Below are 22,501 nucleotides of genomic sequence, written 5' to 3'. Positions count from 1 at the left end.
GAATCCAATACTATGTCTTGCCCCTTACATTAAGAATCATATTTGCAATTTTTAGCACGAATTGTGAACTTCTAACCTTTTAGTCCAAATTGCAAATCTTGTGTCATTCTGATATAAAGTAAAAGGAACCAATCAAAGATGCTGTGTTCCTTTGAACACACATGTGTGCTGGGGAAGCTAGGGCAACGTGTAGTTAATGGACAAACCAAAGCCTGCAGTGACTCACCACCCTACTTGTCAAACTACTCTGAGCTTATGCTCATTAACTGGTTGTGGCTGTGAATTCTGAAGTGTGGTGGGTGGTTCTCTATAGGCTCCTTCCTTTGCTATTGGTTGTCCAACACGGATGTACTCTTCACAGGTTTATAAGACTTACTGTGGAAACACTACCAACCCCGCAAGCACATGATACAAAAAGAAGGTCACAGTTGGCACCTTCTCTTTCCCACCACCCAAAGAGCATAATGAAGCCTTAGAAAATATCAGCTACTCTTCACAGGAAAAGATTCTCCAGCTACTGTAGAGGTCTGTTAGCTAACTCACCCTCACCCTCATTGGCAGTCTGAGCCACTCAATCATTAGTTCATTGGTTTCAGAATATGCAAATTAATTCTTCAAAGGACTCCCATTTTATATTTCAAATTTTTAATCTATTTTATGTCAATAATTGTAGTCTTTTTGAGTTAGCCTCAAGAGAGAAATATTAACCCATCTACCACTTAACGTGCTTTATTTATTTGTATTATCAATTAATATCATTCGTATTGATTAAATCGGATGTTAAATATTCCTGGGCTGTGTGACTAGGTGCAGTGGCTAGAATGTACCAACACACAGAACATCCATTCTTCTCCCTCCAAGGCACACAAACCACGTGACCGAGAAGCATGAAAAAGAGGCAGAGCCAGCCCCTGAGATATCTGCAGAAAACGAATGCGCTTGTAGAAACTCTTCCTTGTAGATCTATTATTTTAGAAAGGTTTAGTCAAAGCCCACAGAAACAAGAAACAGCCAAGTTTCCAATTTAAAATTCCTGGGACATAAAGTTTTCAACTTGGCAATTGAATCTTAAAAATACAAATTTCAAATGCTAGCTTCAGAATTCAGTTTAAAAACAGACAAATCGAGGAGGGAAGTTCGGAAGACTCCTCTTTCCGTAGCCAGAGCACATGGAGCACTTGGAGTTTGTCAAACAAATACTGGAGGAGATGAGTTCAGATGACACTGAGGCGTGGTCTCTGGTGAGTCCAGACTTGAAGGAGTCTTTAATGTTAAAACGATGGCAGTATCTGCACACATTTCACCCTCTAGCAACACAAATCCTGGGGAAATAATGCTTTCTTTGGGAGACTAAAATACACCAGATGCAGCATTTTTTCCTGACGATTACCTATCTTCATGTTATTTCAGAGCATTTGAGTGCTTCATGAAAGCAAATGCATTGGCCTTAAATAGAAAAAGGCCAACTGAAAGACACTGAAGTGTGCCGGGATGTGAGGGGGTTTCGTCTTTCTAAGCCGCCTATAGAGACTTCTGTACATTCATAAATACTTGCAAAGTACATATTATTATCTAAATATAATTTGCTGGAGCTATGTGGACCTCAAATTTGGGCGAGAATAATGTCCTTTTCCGGATTCCAAAGCAACTTTTACTTTCCTAAGTCAACTAATATTTACACATTTGAAAGATTAATTTTAATTACCTCTGGCGAAATTGATTTCCTTCTGAGAGCACAGAGGTTTTTTGTTGTTGTTGTTTTTCTTGAGAGCTACAAAATTTCTTTAACTGAAAAAAAAAATGTTTTAACCTAAATTCAGCTACAAGAAAATCTCTAGAAACACAAGCGCTCACAGCTCACTGGGAAGGAAAATCCCAGAGTCAGGAGCAGGGCAAGGCAGGCTGGAATCACAAATGCAGCTGGCTGCCTGGTGCTTTCGCTCGGCTGGGCCCAGGGCTGAAACGCTGCAAAGAGGCCCATCTAACTCAAGAAAGTTAAGTCTGACTGTATTATGCAAAGTCCTACAAGGAAGTCACGAGATAACCTGTGTGGCAGAATCCCACTTCTTTCTCCTGGATCAGATGCAGTAACTGTAACCCTTTAGTGCCTGAGAGAAGGGGGAAGTGGGGAAGGGCACAGAGAAACAGAGGGAGGGAATATCGGAGCTTGTGAATAAGACCACCCTCCCGCTGACCGCATCCCCAGCGAAATTCCTCAGGAAGCTTAGACAGCGGAGGAAACTGGGCCGAGGCAGCGCGACGTGGACCCGAGCTCTCCCCCACCCCGGAGCAGGATTTTCTAAAGCACTGGCTGCCTCCTCTCCTTAAAGTATCCCTAGGAGAAAAATCACCGGTCCAAGAGGGAATCTCACAGCTGAGAGATTTTTCCCCCCAAAGCAAAGTTGAGGGGCAGGAGGCTGCTTGGCTTCCTTACTGACGCCACAAAACCCGGGTTTTGAAGCTCGGTGCGGGCGGAGCGGTCGCGATGCCAGGGAGGTGCGCGAGGTGGGCTGCCAGCCTGCTCGCCCCATTTCTCCGGCACAGAGTCCGCAACCCCTCCCGCTCAGTGTTACCCAGACCCTGGTACCCAGACCCGTAACCCTTTCCCAAGGAAAGAGCCACAAACTTACCCTCGGCAAGACACGTCCACGGAGGGAGCCCCCTCATCTTCCCCCAGTCCTTTCAATTATTCAAGGAGACAGTTTTAACCACACTTCGCCTTCAAATTCAAGCCGAAATGGTCCAAGTATTTACCAGCTGGTAGATGCTTTCTTTTCAACCTCAGGAACTGGGTAATTCTTGTTTCAGAATTCAAGACGCTTCCCTTATTTATTTATTTTTTTTCTTTAAGCAGCCGCAACCCCAGTTCCACCTCCCCCTCCCTCTTTATTCACCCACGGACACTTCCTAAACGTGTGGATTGATGCTTTTTTTCTCTCCAGATGCTGCCAGAATCTAGAATCCTGGAGAACCAAAGCCGCATCCGTGTAATTCCGACCATCAGGCAAGAAAATACAAACGACCAAACAACGTTACTTCTTTGAGCTGCGATCAGATAATCCTACTAATCCAATAGATTTATCTCGATTGGAAATTGACCTCAAAAATGAATTCCCAGTGCTGGTGTCCAGTAGAACGATTCCGTAGCCTTACCCGGGTTACCAAGAGCTGTGGTTTCTTTCTTTCTTTCTTTCCTCTTTTTTTTTTTTTTTATAAAAATCTTTTTGGATTCTGGGTGCACTGCTCGCAAAAAATGCCGAGGACCCTGGTTTTCCCTAATACAGGTTTCTACTCCAAATCAGTGCAGAATGAAAAATGGAACAAAGGTACCCCTAGTGGCTCCAGGCGATATTGCAGGGATTTCACTTTTTTCCTCCATCGCTTCACCTTTTCCACCCCCACCCCCCACCCTGCTCCCCTGGCTTCTGGGGATAACTTGCTGTTATAGTAGCCAGAGGGGTGAACCCGATTAATACTAGTAGAAAAAAATGCCTAGACATGTAGGGTGGCCTTTGGCTTGCACTGGAAAGCTGAAGATCCGTGTTTCTGACTCCAGTATTTACATTCTTCCTGATAACATTTAGTAGCTAACATGCCAATTTGGAGAAATACTGTGATATCAAAGAAATGTGTTTGTTTTCTAAATACCGGTAGTTAGTAGTTAGTGTACACACACACACACACACACACACACACACACACACACACACACGGTCCTAGGGTCCTAGTCTTCTTGAAATTCGTTGTTTTCAGAAAACTGCTTAACATTTTGTTTCTTTTAAATATGTATGATAAAGGATATTATTTAGATGATTTTTATCATTTTGAATTTTTAAACAATCTTCAATTACATCTGTTTATTTATTTACCTCTACGTATGTATGTGTAAACCTGAACATCCAAGCGCACATACCCAAGCATATGTGTGAAAGTCGGAGTACAACTTTGAGGAGTTAGTTCTCTCTAGCGTGTGGACCTGGGGGATTTCAATCGGGTCTTCAGGTTTGGTGTCAGGCACTTTTACCCACTAAGCTATCTTGCCAGCTCTCATTTTGAAATATTTTTAGATGAGTTTTTATTATTTTAGTCATATATACATATGTGTGCTTATGTGTATGCCACATGTGTGTGTAAGTGCCCACAGAGGGCAGGAGTTGTAACCCATAGAGTAGGCTGTTGTGAGCCATCCAGCATGGCTACTGAAAACTGAACTTGAGTTCTTTGTAAAAAGCAGTAAACACGCTCAGTTGTGGAATTATTTCTCCACCCCCTCAGTGTGGACTTTTGATGTCTGTTCAGAAACGCAGGTTCCAGCCCTCGGAGTCTCCAGTGAAAGGGCAATGCCTAACCATCACGACTCAGGTCTCCATGTTGCTTCCTTGAAACCTCCAGAGTTCAGTGGCCTCTGCATCAGTACTGGGGGTTCTGACAGGTTTCAAAGCAAAGGATCAATGCAGTGAAATTCAGGCCTGTTTTGCTAAGCAGTATTCCACATAGTCTCACAAACAGTGTCTACCAATAAGCCAGCAATCTTTTTAAAATGAAGATTCCAGCACTTTAGGGCCGAGACTCTCCAGTTTTAACAAGCCCTCTGAGAACACTTTGATTATCAAGGGTCTGGTAAAATACAGAAGTTGGATTCTCTTTCATGCTGATGGTTCTATAGCTGCAAAAACTGGAAAATTGTTCTTAACCGACTAAATAATTAAGCCTTTAAGTGTGTGAACTGTTAAAGAGTCAGGAGACACTCCTTCTACCTCTGGCTTTGCTGCTAATTGGCTATGTGACTTTGAGCAGTAACTTTTTGCCAATGGTTAATATATCTATTAAAATTCAAAATGTATCAACAAATGCACATGGTCCTAAATGGAAGATTCAATACTGTAAATTAATTTGTAATACAAGTATAATAATTATTACAATATAGCTACAGTTTTTCATGGATCCTGAAGAGTTAATTCTGAACTATGTATGCAAAGGCAAAAGGTAAAAAAAAAAAAATTGTCAAAAAAAAAAAGTAAAAATAAAAACCCCAGCTCAACATTCATGGAGTGTCAATGTGAACTATTAACTCTTTTTTGTTTGTTTGTTTTTTTTGTTCTTTTGTTTTTCGAGACAGGGTTTCTCTGTGTAGCTTTGCGCCTTTCCTGGAACTCACCTGGTAGCCCAGGCTGGCCTCAAACTCACAGAGACCCGCCTGCCTCTGCCTCCCGAGTGCTGGGATTAAAGGTGTGTGCCACCACCGCCCGGCAAAAATAGTAGACTTTTTTTGTTGTTTTGTTTTGGTTTTTCGAGACAGGGTCTCTCTGTGTAGTTTTGGTGCCTGTCCTGGATCTCGCTCTGTAGACCAGGCTGGCCTCAAACTCACAGAGATACACCTGCCTCTGCCTCCCAAGTGCTGGGATTAAAGGTGTGTGCCAACACCGCCCCGCCGGAACTATTAACTCTTAATCCAGAATGGTAGTTAAGGTTCAGTCACAGAATCTAGTTTAGAGGAATAGAAAAGAACTCCCAGAGATCTTTGCATGCATTTTGGGAACGAGACAAATCCCAGGTGGCATTAGAAAGCACTGAAGACATATGAACTGTTCAGATGCTACATCATGATATGAAAAAGAAAAGATTAGATTTTAATTTCTTATCATACCTGAGTTTGTATTTGAGGTAGGGTAAAGGACAAAAACTTTAAAAAAAAACAGAAAGTACTTCTATATTTCTCATAAATGTATTTTAAACAATATGACAAGTCAAAATAGAGTATGAAGATGAAGAATCACTTGACTAGAGAGAAGTCTCACTGTCCAATAAGCATCTGAAAAGGGCACTCAGAGATCCCTGGTCATTAGCGGAATCCACAGCAAGATGATATGATGACACTTCACAGTAATGAAATTGGCTAACATCACAAAACTAGTAGCACTGCCTAGCGATGATGTGAAGGAACCATAGAGAATTAAATGGTGAAAGTTCAGAAGGTCCAGAAAGCAGCCGAGAAATCGTTACATATTCTCACAACCTACAAATTCATCTTTCCATTCTTAGAAATAGTCATTGTACAATTGCTGAAAAGAACTAAAAAATATAAAGTCGAATTACCTGAGTCAACATGATATTAACTTGCTGTGATAGTACAGAGCATCCCAGAGAAAAATAAAAGTCCTTTAGATACTTGAGTTATCATGGATACATCTCAAAAGTACCACATAGACAAAAACATTGGGTATTGCCTAAGATGTCTAATAAATATTAATTACTAAGTATTTAAGCATAATTGTACTGGAGAGATGAATCAATGGTTAACACCATTTACTGCTCCTGGAAAGAAACTGGGTTCCAGTCTCAAAATTCACATGGCAGCTCATAACTATCTCTAACTCCAGTTTCAGAGGATCTGATGCCTTTTTCTGGCCCCCATGGGCACCAGCTACATGTTGGGGAATATTATTTTAAGGTGTCTTACTTTTGTTTATGTTGTATTTGTTTAACTCTGTAAAGCTGTGGTACTTTGCCTGCCTAAAACACCTGATGGTCTGATAAAGAACTGAATGGCCAATAGTGAGCCAGGAGAAAGGATAGGTGGGGCTGCTAGGCAGAAAGAATTAATAGAAAGATAAATCTGTAAAGGGAAAAGAAGTAGCCAGAGAAGGAGGAGGACATCAGTGGCCAGACCCCCAGCTACACAGCCAACCACAGAGTAAGAGTGAAAGTAAGATTACAGAAGGAAGAAAAGAAAAAAGTCCAGAGGCAAAAGGTAGAAGGAGTAATTTAAAGTTAAGGAAAGTAAGCTAGAAACAGACCAAGCCAAGGCCAAGCATTTGTAATTAACAATATGCCTCCATGTGTGATTTATTTGGGAGCTGGGTGGTAGGCCCCCAAAAAGAGCAAAACCCCAACAATAATCACTTATGTGGTACACAGACATACAAACATACATGTGTGCAGACAAAAACTTACACACATAAGAAATAAAAATAAATGAATTTTCAAATAATAAATAAATGAATTTTGAAAACATTTAAAAATAGATCTATTAATCTGGGGAACATGCAACCCTAGTTTATTATCTGAGTAAGATAACAAGCAAAACTCAGTGCCAAGATTACCTCTGGGAAGGATTGAGTAAATGGATTTGGCACCAGCATCCTGAGTACCCTCACCTGAATCCATGATACTTTATTTCACATGCTGTATCTTGAAGTACTCTTATATACATTAATTCTATACCCGAAATATTTTATTAATATAAAATACTTAGAGTAGATAATTTCTATGAACCCTTATAGCATTATAAAAAATTTAATTATAAGTTAAAACTTTCAGAGGAAAATAGCTTAATGATTTTGAGTGCAAGGGAAGAAAATCATTTAGTGAAAAAATAACACAAATATGAAACATAAGTCAACATAGCTATAAAAATACAGTATGAGAGCTCAGAATGTTTTTTATTGAAAATAGATTCTTCTCTGATACAATACATCCCAACCACAGTTTCCCCTCCCTCCACTCCTCCTAACTCCACCCTACTCCCCCTCTCCCCCAGATCCACTCCTCTCTGTTGCTTCCTCTTCAGAAAGAGCAGAGCTCCAAGAGATGACAGCCATACAGGACAAAACAAGATACAATAAAACAAGGCAAAAGCCCTCAATAGAGGCTGAACAAGGCAGCCCAATAGGCAGCAAAAGAGCAGGCAGAGGAGTCGGAGATACACCCGGTCCCGCTGTTAGGAGTCCCCAAATAACACCAAGCCAACAGCCATAACATATGCGCAGAGGACCTGGTGCAGACCCATGCAGGCGCAGGCTTGCTGCTTCCGTCTCTGTGAGCCCATATGTGTGCCCCGCTTAGTTGCTTTGCAGCCATGTTCCCCGGATGCACTCCAACCCCTCTGACTCCTACAGAATTTCCTTCCCCCTTCCTTCAGGTTCCTTGAGCTCCAAGAGGAGGCATCAGGTGGGAGACCTTCAATTAGACTCCCTCCAAATAATGCCAGGCTGTGGATCTCACTCCTTCGACTCCCACATGCTGCTGGAGGAAGCCTCTCTGATTATTATGACCAGCCAAGGCACCAATCTAGGAGTATTGCAGAATATCATTAGGAATCATTTCATTGTTTATTAATTTGTTTGTTTGTTCTTATTTATTTTTTCAAATCATGTTCTATCCTAGGTCTCTGGGCTATCCAGTCTCTGATTTCTGGCCATCTGGGCAGTGTAGGGCATGGGCTCACTCTCATGGTGAGTCACAAGTTAAACCAAAGTTTGATTATCTACTTGCACAAGTTCTGAGCCACCACTGCCCCAGTATATCTTTCAGGCAGGACAGATTGTAGGGTGAAGGTTGTCCAGGTTTCTCTTTCCATAGCCCATGTGTGGGGCGTTTACCCACCAACCCCACAGCTCCAGAGTTTTCTTGAGTGTGAGCAGCAGGAAATATTAGATAGAAGGATTTATTGCGGAGAATCCTGCGGAGATAAACAGATAGAAAATAAAGAATAGCCTTGAGAGGGCCTGGAACCTTTTCCAACGGGTCCCGACTGTCTCTGCCCCAGGGTTTTTATAGAGACGCCAAGGGGTGGAGCAAAAGACCTCCTCCCCCAGCACAGCCAAGTGCAAACCATCTCAGACACCTGCACTCAGGCAGGTGGTTCTAATAATCCTCTATGCAGACCTGCTGAGTAAAGCCACGAGGAACCCGAGAATGGGCTCCTGCACCCATGGAATACTTTCTTGTGCCAAAGAGACTAGAATGTAGGGTAGAAAAAAAATGCTACATGCAGGCACCAGCTCAACCTCTCTTAAGTGCAGTGAGCTCTGTTGATGTTGCCCTTGGCAATGGGGGCCCACTATCAGTTTTCAGTGTCCTATCATCAGCCTGGTTGTTTAGAGACCTCTCCAGGACCTTCTTGACCAATATCTCAACTGAATATCACCTAGTCCCACTGCCAGAAACCTTACCTGACTACAGAAGATGGCCAGTTCAGACTTTCTATCCTCCAATTCTAGGAGTCCTTACCAGGGTCACCCTCATAGAATCTAGGAAATTTCCACTGCACTGGATTTCCACTCCAATTCCAGCTGTCTTTCCCCACACTCTGTTCCTCCATCCTTCCTTCCTTCATCTGATCCCTCCCACTCCTGTCCCCACCTACCCCCAGTGCACCCTCAAAACCTATTCTATTTCCCCTTCCCAGGGGATCCATTTATCATCCCTTGAGACCGCCTTTCAACCTAACCTCTCTGGGTCTGTGGATTGTAACTTATCATTTTCATTACAGCTAATATCTACTTATAAGGGAATACATACTGTATTTGTCTTTCTGGGTCTCAAGTTACCTCACTCAAGAAGATTTTTTTCTAGTTGCATCCATTTGCCTGCAAAGGTCATAATGTCATTTTTTTTTTAAACAGGTGAGTAACACTTCATTGTGTAAATGTACCACATTTTCTTTATCCATTCTTCAATTGAAGGATATCTAGGTTGTTTTCAGTTCCTGGCTATTATGAATAAAGCCACAGTGAACATTGATTGGGCAAGTGTCCTTGTGTTAGGATGGAGCATCCTTTGGGTATGTGCCCAAGAGTGGTATAACTGGGTCTTGAGATAGATCTATCACAATTTTCTGAGGAACCACCATATTGATTTCCACACTGACTGTCAAAGTTTACACTCCCACCTGCAGTCGAGGAGTGTTTCCCTTGCTCCATATCCATGCCATAATGAGTTGTCATTTGTGTTATTGTTATTGATCTTATTGATTTTGACAAGTGTAAGATGGAATCTCAGAGTCATTTTGATTTGCATTTCCCAGATGGCTAAGAATGTTGAATGTTTCTTTGCTTCTCAGCCATTTGAGATTCTTCTATTGAGACATCTCTGTTTAGATCTATACCCCATTTTTAAATTGAATTATTTGTTTTTTTTAAAAACCTAGTTTCTTGAGTTCTTTATATATTTTGGATATTAGACCTCCATCAGATGCAGAGTTGGCAAAAACCTTTTCCCATTCTGTAGGCTGTCTCTTTGTCCTATTGGCAGTGTTCTTTGCATTACAGAAGCTTCCCAATTTCATGAGGTCCCATTTATTTGTTGTTGATATTAGTGTCTGCACTATCAGTGTTCTGTTCAGAAAGTTGTCTCCTATGCCAATGCATTCAAGGCTGTTCCCCATGTTCTCTTCTATGAGGCTCAGGGTGCCTGGTTTTATGTGGAAATCTTTGATCCACTTGGATTTGAGATTTGTGCAGGGTGATAGATATGGACCTATTTGCATTCTTCTGCATGCAATCATCAAAATTGATGCATTGTTTGTTGAAGATGCTTTGGTTTTTGCAGTGTGTATTTTTGTCTTTTTAATTAAGAATCAGGTCTTTGTAGGTGTGTGAATTTATATCTGGGTCTTCAAGTAGATTCCATTGATCAAGATGTCTGTTTTTATGCCAATACTTTGAAATTTTCATTACTATACCTCTGTAGTACAACTTGAAAAAAGGGATGGTGATACCTTCAGCAGAGAACTCAGAATTTTATAAATGTTCGTTATAGTGATAATTTTAGATCACATTACTTTGGATTTCTATGAAGTAGGAATACACTTAGAGTTATTTGTTTCTATAATGAGTAATAGAATTTTCAGATTGCAAGCAAAATTCACTATCTAAATAAGGGAGATATGTGGTTGAAATTGGGGGGTAGGGGGAATGTAACACTTAAATAGATCTTTTTTTCATTTTCACTTGATCTTATAAATAGTAACAGGGTCTCTGAAATGGTGTGATGGACAATCAATTGATCATCACCAGTGAATGAGAAACTATGAAAGCCAGAGAAGTCCTAAGCAAAATTACAACACACACACACAAACAAAATTCTACGCAAACATTTCAAATATGTATGTGAATTCAAATGGAAGATTTGTCCATTTGAAGAATAAGAAATGAAAATCTCATTTCAAAATCAGTTGGCATTGTAGTGTATGACCTCCCAAAGAGAAGACATTGCATATTAGGAACAATTTTTAAGAGCTAGTTTTGCAGGTATGATGAGCAGTATAAGATGCATGCCATCATCTTAGGCTGGGCTTGAGAAAGATGCTAGCGTTAGTTGTGAAACAATCAACTTCCACCATTCAGACTTTCTCAGAAATAACTACAGCATTTTTGTGATGATGAAACAGTGAGGTGACAATTTAATATCAACAGCAAGGGCTGGGAGGAGGAGGGATATGCAATGCTTAGAAAATCTGAAAAAAGGTTGACACATTTCTGAGCAACAGCTTATCAAGCCTCATTACATGCTAAGAGTAACCCTAAAATCATCACAAGTGCACTCACTTTGTAGAGTCTGACACTGCAGATCCTAAATAGGCCTTGACCATTGAATTCTTGGTTGTAAATAGCTAGTAGAACTATTTTAGCACTACTATGGCATCCACACCAAAGAAGGGTTAGATATTGGTACTGAACTGAAGGTTTATTTTCAGTGTTTGAGTTCAAACTGGGCTAGCAATTTAAATTATCCAGTGACAGAGTGACAATTGAAGTGGGAGGATGCTGCAGAAAGCAAGAAAGAAGGCCAGTGAAGGAATGTGCACAGACTCCCACAAAGAAGACAGGAATAGACTGGACTTAGTATCTATCCCCTACGAAACAAGTGATAAGGGAATGAATGAGTTCACAGATCAAACAAGGATGTCAACTGATACAAAAAAAATATTATCCATATGGGAAGAATTTGCTAGTCTCTTTAGAATGCAGAAGTAATAACACGGGAAAGCACAGAATTATGAAGACCCAAGTGGGGGAAGGAGAGGCCAAACCTGAGAGCTGTGGCAGCTCCGTTTTGATGGTACCACTAAAATGCCAGCAATGAGAAAATCTGTGATAAGATGACACATCCAACCTTCATTCCTGTACCTAATAAAAAAATCATCATTGATTGATTAATGTCAAATGGCTCATGTGAAGAAATGAATAGCAAGATATTATTAAAAAAGAGATGACAAGGGTTTTGCTGTTATTTTTAATATGAAGTAGTTGTGATGAATAGAATCAGTCAGTATTTTTGTAAATAAATAAAAATGACATTAATTAACAAAATGAAATTTTTCATACAGTGTACTTTGATCCTATTCTTTCCCCTCTCCCCAAGTCCTGAGAGATCCTCAATCTTTTATGATCAAGTTAGATAGCTTAAGTTCTAGCTACTTCCAAACATTTTAGAATAGTGTGTTCATTGTGAGAAAAATAAATAGCATTTCCATGGAAAAGCAGGTTTCTCAAGTAGTCTAGAGGGAAAACATTCCACTGCTTTTCTCCAAAATTTCCCTGTTGTACACTCCTATCAAGTCTACAAGACTTGAATCTAAATGAATGGCATTTGAGAATTCAAAATCGTCCAAAATAAAAAGCAGCACAACATTGCAACAGCAGCAGAGGTGGCTCCTTACAAGAAGTCTCCTTCGACTGGTGAGGAGCTGTGCACAGTGCATAACCCTGCTTAATTAGAAAAGACTACTTAAAACACTTGACTGATGCGGAATATTTCAGGTATGTACTGAGAGCAGACACCTGCGTGGGTGCTAAATATACCAGATGCATTTTTAAGTTTCACCATGGAAGACTGCTAATGCAAACCAAGTCGCAATGACAAAGCCTAGATATTTTAGGATGAGACCACCACGTTGAGAAAGGGAACTTCATGAAAGGTTGTTTAAGATGGCAAGGTGTGTGTACGTGTGTATGTGTGTGTGTGTGTGTGTGTGTGTGTGTGTGTGTGTGTGTGTGTGTGTGTGTGTGTGTGGTGTGTGTTTGGTGGTGGTGGTATTCTCTGAGTCAGGGTCTCATCCTGTATCCCAGGGGCTTGGCTCAAATACACAGTCATACTTTTGTGTCAACTTTTCTTTCCTGGATAAAACATAGTTTTAAAGGAGTTTGAAGTTGGGAAAAGTTGGAAATCTATCTGGATCTTTCTAAACAAATTTAATAATCATGTTGACACATTTTGAAATGTTACAAATATTGGTGCCATTGTACACTACTTAGGAATCTATTTTGTTGCTCTTTGAAACAGCTTTTTAAAATATTTATAATTGGTACTAATATTTAGCTGATAAAACCATTACTTTTAAACATACATATTCATCTTTAAAGATTTTACCTGGAAATAACTAAATTAACATTGCATCTTTGTGAGGTAATCCATTGTTTCTGATGTTGGGCTTTTATATACCATTTACAAAATAGGAAAATATTTATATTGAGTCTCAGAGCATAGGCTGTAATTGTATATGCATAAAGTTTGTGTCTGTTCACATGTGGGTGAACATGAAAGAGGATGTCAGAGGACAATTCTAGGAGTCAAACCTCAGGAATGCCATCCGCCTTATTTTGAGACAGAGTCTCAACTCTCTGAGTAGAGTAGGCTAGACAGTGTGTCTCAGGTTGCAAGCATAGCCACTATGCATGGCTCTATTTTTTTTTTTTTTTTGTGTGTGTGTGTGTGTGTGTGTGTGTGTGTGTGTGTGTGTGTGTGTGTTTTAATGTTTGTTCTGAGCAAATACAAACGCCTTACCCAATGAGTCATCTCTTCAGCCCAATCCTGATATTTTAATTCCATAATGCCATGATAGACCTAATCATAGTTTCAGTCTAGAATAAGTTAAATTATAGAAAACCATTGTAAGCACTACTTTAGAAAATCATCTTATTGAATACCACCCATTAGAATGTTCACAAAATATAATAATATTTGTGTTTCCAATATTAGCAAAAATTCCTATGAACTTTGACCTATGAGCAAAGCCTCTGAGAACTGATTTCTGTATTAAGTTGGAAATAAACTTCAAGTTATTTCTCAGAAGCAAAGCAATCTCTCACAAACAAAGAATGAGTAGTCATCTTCCTCTGGATAGGATATTATGCTAATTAAAAATACACACTACCAAGGTTCTTATTCTTATTCAATGCATGATTTAATAAGCATCATCTATCTGTCTTGAAATATGTAGTTCTACAATTTCCTAAAATTAACAGAAGGCTTTAAAGGGCAGCTAATGAGCAGATTTCCCTTCTCTACACCCTTATCTTTGCATCTCTGCCTGTCTTTGAATATAAAACTGCTTAGTTAGATAATTTTTTATTATTTGCAATGAATTGCAGAATATCAGCAATGGTTAAAAGGGATGAATTTTCCTAAAACCATTGCAGTTTGAGTTTATGTCAGCCTTTTGCCCATATGTAAATAAAATTGTATCTAATGACTTGGAAACAAACAATAAAAAAAGTCATGAAGTAGAATTGCAAAACCACATGACATTCAGCAGAGACGAAGCTCAATCTTTGAACTGTCCATCCTAAAGTCTATGTTCTTTAGACTAAATAGCCTGAGTGTTGGTGTTTTTGTTTTGTTTTTTATTTTGTTTTTTCCACAAAATTTCCCAAGCCTCCCTTAGGGATCCACAAGCTAAGAGACTGTGTTTTGATATTTAAGCTGTCATCCTAGCTCCTTATTTCTACACTTTGCTTAGAGGAATGGAGCAACGAGAAGAGGGAACAGTACATTTTTAAAGTATTTGTTTTGTGTATTATGCAAAAATAGTCATATCAACAGAGTTCTAAGATTCTTTATAAATTAGCAATGTTGACAGAATCCTGAAATAGGCAATTACATGTTACTAAAAGTCTTTTTGCTATATAATGGTGTGAAAGAACCACTCCTGGTTTATATCGCTTCACAATCCACATCCTCATCACCCCTAGAGAGACCAACTCATCTCCCCAAAGCTCACACAAGTCATCAAACACTCAGAGTATGTTTCAACGGCAGCTCAATGAGGAGGAGCTTTGGATGCTTTTGTACACTCCCCAGGTTTCCATTTACCACATAGGGAAAGCCAAAGAACACAAATGACATAACTGAGATCTGTAGGAGGTGGGTAGCATTGATGAATGAGAAGTTGTGCCATGCTGCTTCTGACATCTTACTTTGTCTCTTGCTATTAAAGTTACATTGTTATTAACACATTTAATTATAATCATAAGCAACAAACAAATATAAAATCAAAATGTTAAATATAAGTAATATGAATCTTGTAACCATCCATGCATCTTTTGCAATGCCTGGATTCAAATCTCTTGGTGAATGTTAGTTATTCTGCATAGCAAAGAATTTTGTGGACCTGATTCAATGAGCAGTGAATCAAGATGAGGTAAAGTAGCTCAGTTATTGGCTGAGTCCAATATAATCACAAAGATTTGTACTAGAGGAACACAGAAATACCAGAGTTAGAATGATAGCAGAATGAGCAGAAACAAGCATGAGGAATTTCCCCTGGCACCTGTCAGGTGAAACACAAAGAAGACTCGGTCAACGCAAACAGGCACCTTCTGAGACTCTGAGGAGTCTCTAAAAGGAACATGCTTTGACCAGTCCATTGAAGACTTCTGATTTCCTAGACTGTGAGAGACTAAATCTGCCTTACGCCATTAAATTTGTGACCACTCATTTCACCAGGAACCGTAAGCTAATGCACTTAATTAAAACATTTAACTTTTTGTGGGAATACAGGGCTGGAGAAATGGCTTGTTAAGGGAGGAGGGAGGACAGGGGAATCCGTGCCTGATATGTGAAATTGAGATATATATATAAAACCAATTGTTCTTCCAGAAGACCTTGGTGCCATTCTCAGAACCTATATGGAGACACACAACCATATATAACTCCAGTTTCAAGGGATCTAGTACCCTCCTCTGACCTCCAAAGGCACCAGGCACATTAGTAGTATAAAGACATACATTCTGGAAAAATATCCATAAATAAAGACACCCCGTTGTGGGTATAATCAGTGTTTCCCATAAAAACATCATGTGAGCTGCAGGTTCAACAGGAATTTTTTCCAAAACAATGTTTTTTTGTGAGGCAAAAACAAAATCAGCGTCAAGCCAAACAATATGTAATGATATATTTTATTTAGCCCAACTCATCAATTTTTTTCAACATGCTGTCAGAATCGAACATTATTAATATTTTGAAACATTTACATATAGTATTTTCAAAATTTAATACCTATAATTCTCTTATATCTTAATTTGGACTTATTCCATTATAAGAACTTAATATTCACATGGATATAGTAACAACTGTGCTGAAGACTGCAGCTTGAATGATAAGAAACAATTTAAAAGATTTAATATATTGTTGCAGAGGTAATTCTAATGTACTGGAATATAGATTAAAAACGATAAAAGGTATCTACAGATATCAGGATAACTATATAGGAAATTTGCTGATAACTTGGTCTTTGAAATTATATTCTTAAATGAATAACCAGAAAGCTAAAATATAAAAAACATAAGAGAATCATTACTTAGAGACACTGAATTGGCTGGCATTTTTGAAAGATGCTGATGAAAATAGAAAGAAATTTTTCTGGTATTTTCTGAACAAAAAACAATAACCAAGTAGCCAAGGACAGAATAAGAATAACATTGCCTGAGGTCAACTACCTAATATGAACAAATGACCAGGAGAAAAGAAAACTATTAAGCCCTACCTTACAATTTCTCCATAGAGAAGAGTGATGTTCACACCAGGAAGGCACAAAGTTTTAAGAAAATGATGATAAAGCCGGAAGGAGATTTAAATTAGTTTTAAGATTCCAAGTCCAAGTCTCTTAACCTAATTTAGTACACTAAAAACACTTGGAGATGAGTTCTGGGAACTAATATCAATTATCTGTAAGGTACTGTGGGAAAAGGCCATGGGAGTTATTACGGGTTCTGGCTTTCATACAGGATTCTAGACTCTGAAGTTTACTAATCTTGACATTAACTCAGACTCTGGAGCTGTTTCTCACAGGTGTTCAGAGTAAATAGCAAGTCAGGAAAAATGTGAGAATTCTGAGAGTGGGAGATCAAACATTCCATTTGCATTCTTTCCCCCACTGAATCTGACTCTGTAAAGGCCACTCACTCACACTTTCCTGTAGACAGAACTGGTCCAGGCTGGACGATGGCACAGTTAAGCAGAGCCTGCTAGTTGTGAACACCAAGTGCCTATTAACTGTCAAAGACCATCTCCTATGTGGGTTTTTTTTTTTTTTGGACTAAAGTTTCTGAAGGAATATGGTTTAAGAGTGAATATTTCAATTAAGCCAATCACTTAATAACATAAATTAGAAACCCTGGAAAGAGCCCGTCTTACATTCCAGATTTCAGAGCAGATCATTTAAGCAGCATCTGTTTTAGGAAATGTTATTTTCAATGACACTTTTCACTCTACTTATAAGTGAGGAAGTTGCTCAAATTCTGTAAATAGCTAGCTTATCCAGCTTATCTGTTCTCAACTACAGTAGAAAAATTAAGGTCTCCGTACACTTACTTTAATGTTAAAAAAAATTGATTTAATTAAATAACCACATTTTGTTATAAAAATATTTCTTATGATAACCTTTAATCAAATTACAAGAATCTTCCATTATAGAGTACATTTAATAAAAGCGTCAAATTAACTAAATTTATAATAATTAAACCTCAATCTTAATTTCAGCTCATACATTTCAAATGAGTTGTTACGTTTTATTGATGAGACTCTTTTGTCTTTTTTGACTCACAATACTGGAACATTAGACTATGTCTATCTCTTCTTTTTCCAAATGCATCAAGAGATAAATCAGGAAGCAAATGCAATGGACATGAGTGATATTAACAACAACATAAAAAAATAATGAGTTTGCAGGATAATCTGCTTTGCCTTTGTTCTTAATCCTTGTCCTTCTGTCTTCCTTTGCTTCACTGTTTCAATACATATAAAATATGATTATACTATATGTATTAACCACTGAGTAGGTTAAATTAAATGATCTGGGGATATATTTTCTACTGCAAAACCTAAAATAGTTACATCCACATTTGCTCTCTATCAGCTAACCTGAAAATATGCAATGATAAAAACAAAAATGATGTCAGATTTGTTTGTTGACTGAGTCTCCTCTACTAACATTGTAATACATATCTAATTTATTTGTGTTAATATTCATATATATTTAAATCATTTTATGTACAAATATTTCAAGCATGAAAAGTATATACATATATTTCTAATTTGGTAATTCAGAAAACTGAACCTGACTGGTAATATTAGTTGACTTGATGCCACTAAATGGCAATCAAACTGAGTGGGCTGAATCCCAAGGTACTTTGTGTTCACCATGAAGGATGGAGATCTCATTGCTGAAAATAATTTGGATTGAAGAATTAATGCATGTTTAGGAGTTAATACATATGAAATAGACAGTCAAGATCACTACAAAAACAAGATCACCACCTGCTTGTGGGAGGGCCAACGTCTTGTTGGTAAGCAGAAAGAACACCAGGACTTGGGGTAGCAGTAGCCAACCTACTTCTCATAAGACTTGTGTTGCTTTGTCTACAAGCAACAGAAGGTGAGGATAACTTTTATAACAGCAATTCTATCTATAGATGTGTCTGGACTATATACTGACACAAAGAACTATAAGAGTGGGGCAAACAGTGAGCATGTGCCTTGGAAATAGCAAATTTCTCTTGAGATGAGTTAGTCGATAAATAAATCTACCCAGACTGCCCCATGAAGAGTCTCAGTTCACAGTATGAGAGATTTTTCACTACATTATCTGGGAATGAAGCTTGAAATCATATACAAGGCCAACGTGGAGAGGTATATGTGGGTACATCATGGGTGTGTGATCACTAGAGAAGGGCAACAAAAGGGTCTAAGGGTCTAAGAGGTTAGGGAAGCAATCACAGAAGATCTGATGAAATGATTCTGTACAAAGAAATGGTAGTGATTAGGAATTGTAGATCCAGATTGTGTTCACGCCTCTGTGGCATTGCAGCCTGCTTGCTGGCCTCTCTGCTTTTCACATATGATGACTGTGCTCCAATCCATCTCCTTCGCTAATACCAAAACAACTTTAATAATAAATATCTGGTTAAATCTTCTTTGTTTATTCCTGGAAATGGTGGTCCTCAGCACAGATACACTTTGAACTCTTGTAAAGGTGCAGTAAATAGCAGTATTGCCCAACTTTTCCTAGGCCAAGGAAAATCAGAATCTCTAGATTTAGGACCAGGTCACCAATATGCTCCAAAATGTCCAAATAATTCCTATCTGCATCTGGGTAAAGAGCTCAGTTTTGGAACATGTAATTCAGACTCTGTAAGATGGTAAAAGTGGTTCTTGAACATGGTCATGTCATCAGAAAGACAAACAGCTTGGTTGATTTAATTAATTAATCAGACTATTACTTCTGGGTGTTCCTATTTCAGAGGAAAAAAGTATTCTCTTTTTGTCTCAGTACGGAAATGGTAATGATACTTGATTCTCCTCCCCCTCCTCACCTTAACTTAAGAATTATCTTTTGACTCAGTACATGTCTGTGTAATATCATTGAGAATGACCAGCATTAGTAAGAGAAAGAATATTTTCGTAAATCTTTTATTAAAATGCCACCATAGCCCCACCTGGTGGTACAAGCCTGTAATTCCAGCTATTAAAGAAGCTGAGACAGGAGGATCTCACATTCAAGACCAGACTGGGCAACTTAGTAAGACCATGTCTCAAAGTTAAAAATAAAAGGTGGGCTAGGAATATATCTCTGTGATAGAATACATGCTTTGCATGACCGAGTCTCTGGGCTCAATCCACGTACAACAAAATAAAAAGAATAAAATAACCCTATCAACAATGAAGCCAGGTTCCTAAACCAGTGGTCTACTGTTTTGTTGGGAACATACTATGAACAGAGGCCGAGTCTATCATAATTAACACCTGTGCACAGAATGACGAAAAACTCAGGGGAACTTCCTGTGCTCAGGGTGCCATCATGACTCAATGAAGTAGAAAATGACCAATAATGTTAACTCTTAAAATTCCAGACTCATCTTGACAAACATGGAGAAAATTGTTCACTTCTGTCTCATTTTAAACTGGGGAATTTTAGTCAAGAAATATGTACAATAAGATGTATAAAATTCCCTCCATTAAATAAGCAGATCCTTCATTAAAATGACATATCCATTGATACATAGGCCTATGTTTTAGAACATGTACAATATATTTCTTAGGTACAATGATTAACTCATAAAATCCTTATAAAGCTCACTAAATACTTCATCATATTTAATTTAATTTGACTTATTTTTCTTTAACATTTAATTTTTTGCATTACTTGATTAATTTTTGTTCAGGAAAAAACAAACTTTTTGAGGCAAGAAGAGCAAAAACCATTTGTTTCCTTTTGATAATTGTAAAACTTACTAAGAGGGAAATGTGCTTCGAGCTGTAGAAATCACACCTCAGATGCCCTGGCCACTCTTTATTAGAGTAATTTATTTTCCTTAAATTAGTATAGGATACAGAGAATCCCAGGGTAACTGATTTTTGCAACTTTGAAAATATATCTTATGGAGGTAAGTTTTTTTTTTTAGGTAACCACATGACATTGTGGCAGGTAATTTGAATAACAGAAAAACTACTTAATAAATACAAAGAAATCGGACACCAAGAATCCTGTCCACATAGCTTCTCTGTCCCCACTAATGGCATCTTAGGGCTCACTGGACTACTGTTTAAGAACCACTAACCCTCTATAAAGAAGGAATGAAATCAGTGATTTGATCCATCTTAAGCAGTCGGAAGCCCTCCAGTTTCTCCGTTCCTAATCCAATCTTTTTGCTGCCTAGAGCACGTGGCTGTCATAGCCTCAGGTCCTGCCCCCTCACCAGTCACCTGTTCTTTCAGCTCTCTTCCCTGCTTCCACGGCTTCCCCAAGCACAGGAATCTCTGTGTGACTCAGGAACTTTACCATGGCCTTTCTTAATTATTTACCCTCCGCACAGCTACCAATCAGTCTAGAAAGCCTCCCCTTGGGTGTCTTCCTTCTCAGCCACACAGCTTCCTATGTCCTGCATCTCTATGAAATCTTATCTTAACACTCTAGGGCTCTTTTGATACCACACACCTTATCCCTTTCCCTGTTAGAGCTCCAACTTCAAAACTAGGTCATGGGTAAGTTAATTAGCCTTTTTACTTATATTTTGTCACATGCAGCTACTAAGAGTAGCCCATTGAAGGGGCGAGCCTCGCCTATACTTAAAACTATTGTGAACTTGCTTAGTTGTCCCAGTAAAAACTGTAAAGGAATGCAAGAATGATTGAACAAATGAACGTAAAAGTAATTTTTTTTATTGTGTGAATGCAGGGCAAGGTAGCATACCTCCATGGAAATGGGCCTCAGTAGAACCTCCTACATCCATTGCATCATTTTATCAAAAAGTAGGATGGCTGCCACACTCAGAAGCTCCTGATTCTTGGTTTGTAAACTTCTGTTGCCAAGAGGAAAATGCCATCCAAGGTACCCATATTAAACTGTCATATACTAAACAATTTATTTTCACAAGTTTGAACAGAAATCAAGAATCAGCAAACATTTGGGAAAAAAAACAATAACATCAGGAAAAAAAACAACAGATAAGTAAAGAAGAAAAAATGACTACTCAGGGGAGACAAAAATGTAAAGAAAAATGATAAAATAAAATTTTAATTTATTATCTTTAGGGTGATTGAGAAATCATTATTTTAAAAAGTAAGCCTACCCTTTCTCAATACAATCTGTAGAAGAATGGAATGCATTATAGAATCTGAATGTTGAAACAAAAGCAGTTTATAGAAACCTTGAGTAACCAAATCCACATGGCCCATGGCCACCAATCAGTCCATAAAATGAAGAACTAGCAAATAATAAACAGAAGAGACATTTATGTAAGGTGAAAGCTCTAGGTTTTTTCTTGGCTTCTTTACTTCTGCAGATTTTAAAGAAAATAATATAATACTCATAAAATATTATATTCAATAAACGTATATAAGTAGTATAATGAATCTCCTGATAGGTTATCTAATCCCAAGTGTTCTGTCCTAAGCATATGTATATATGAGCAATATTAAATAGATTCAATAGGTTTTACACACACACATACGTGTGTGTGTGTGTGTGTGTGTGTGTAAAAGTAAAGAAGTTAAACTAAGTATATAAGGTTATAAACATGATAATTAACTTGAGTTTTCTATTCTATATGTATATTTATTTCAAAATTCCCTACAAATATGTATAATATTTGTGAATTAAAAATAGAAAAACAGAAGAGTTTTGATCATCCATAAGCTATCTCAAGACATTCACTGTGAGTTTAATTCAGCTGCAGAGACTTGGCGCTCAACAGCAAACCCCTCTCTGAAAGAATTAGTCCCTTCCCTACTAGGAACTTACTGTGGTAAGCCCAGCTCAGCAGCTTAGTGCTGTGGGATGTCCTGTATGCTGCGAATATATGTTGCTACGATTGATTGATAAATAAAATACTGATTGGCCAGTAGCCTGGCAGGAAGGATAGGAGAGGCGGGACAAACAGAGAGGAAAGGCTGGGAGGTGAGAGCTGGAGGGATGCCAGTCGGCCATCCAAGGAGCAGC

General features: G+C 38.4%; 1 protein-coding gene across 11 annotated transcripts in view; it reads right to left on the bottom strand.

The window, feature by feature from the left end:
• Nucleotides 1–22,501, bottom strand: part of Nlgn1 (neuroligin 1) — an 891,533-nt gene that overhangs the window by 709,747 nt on the left and 159,285 nt on the right. For 2 of the 11 annotated variants that reach the window (XM_006971182.4, XM_006971181.4), the window contains exon 1: nt 2,631–3,295. The exons of the other annotated variants lie outside the window; for them this stretch is intronic. The gene's annotated coding sequence lies outside the window, so the exon portion shown is untranslated. Of the gene's footprint in view, nt 1–2,630; nt 3,296–22,501 lie in introns of those variants that run through there. 11 annotated transcript variants of the gene reach the window in all.

This window comes from Peromyscus maniculatus, chromosome 6 (assembly GCF_049852395.1).
Source record: "Peromyscus maniculatus bairdii isolate BWxNUB_F1_BW_parent chromosome 6, HU_Pman_BW_mat_3.1, whole genome shotgun sequence".
Taxonomy (NCBI): Eukaryota; Metazoa; Chordata; class Mammalia; order Rodentia; family Cricetidae; genus Peromyscus; species Peromyscus maniculatus.
The sequence above is the reverse complement of the archived record's forward strand: the minus strand, read 5'-3'. Positions and strand labels throughout refer to the sequence as shown.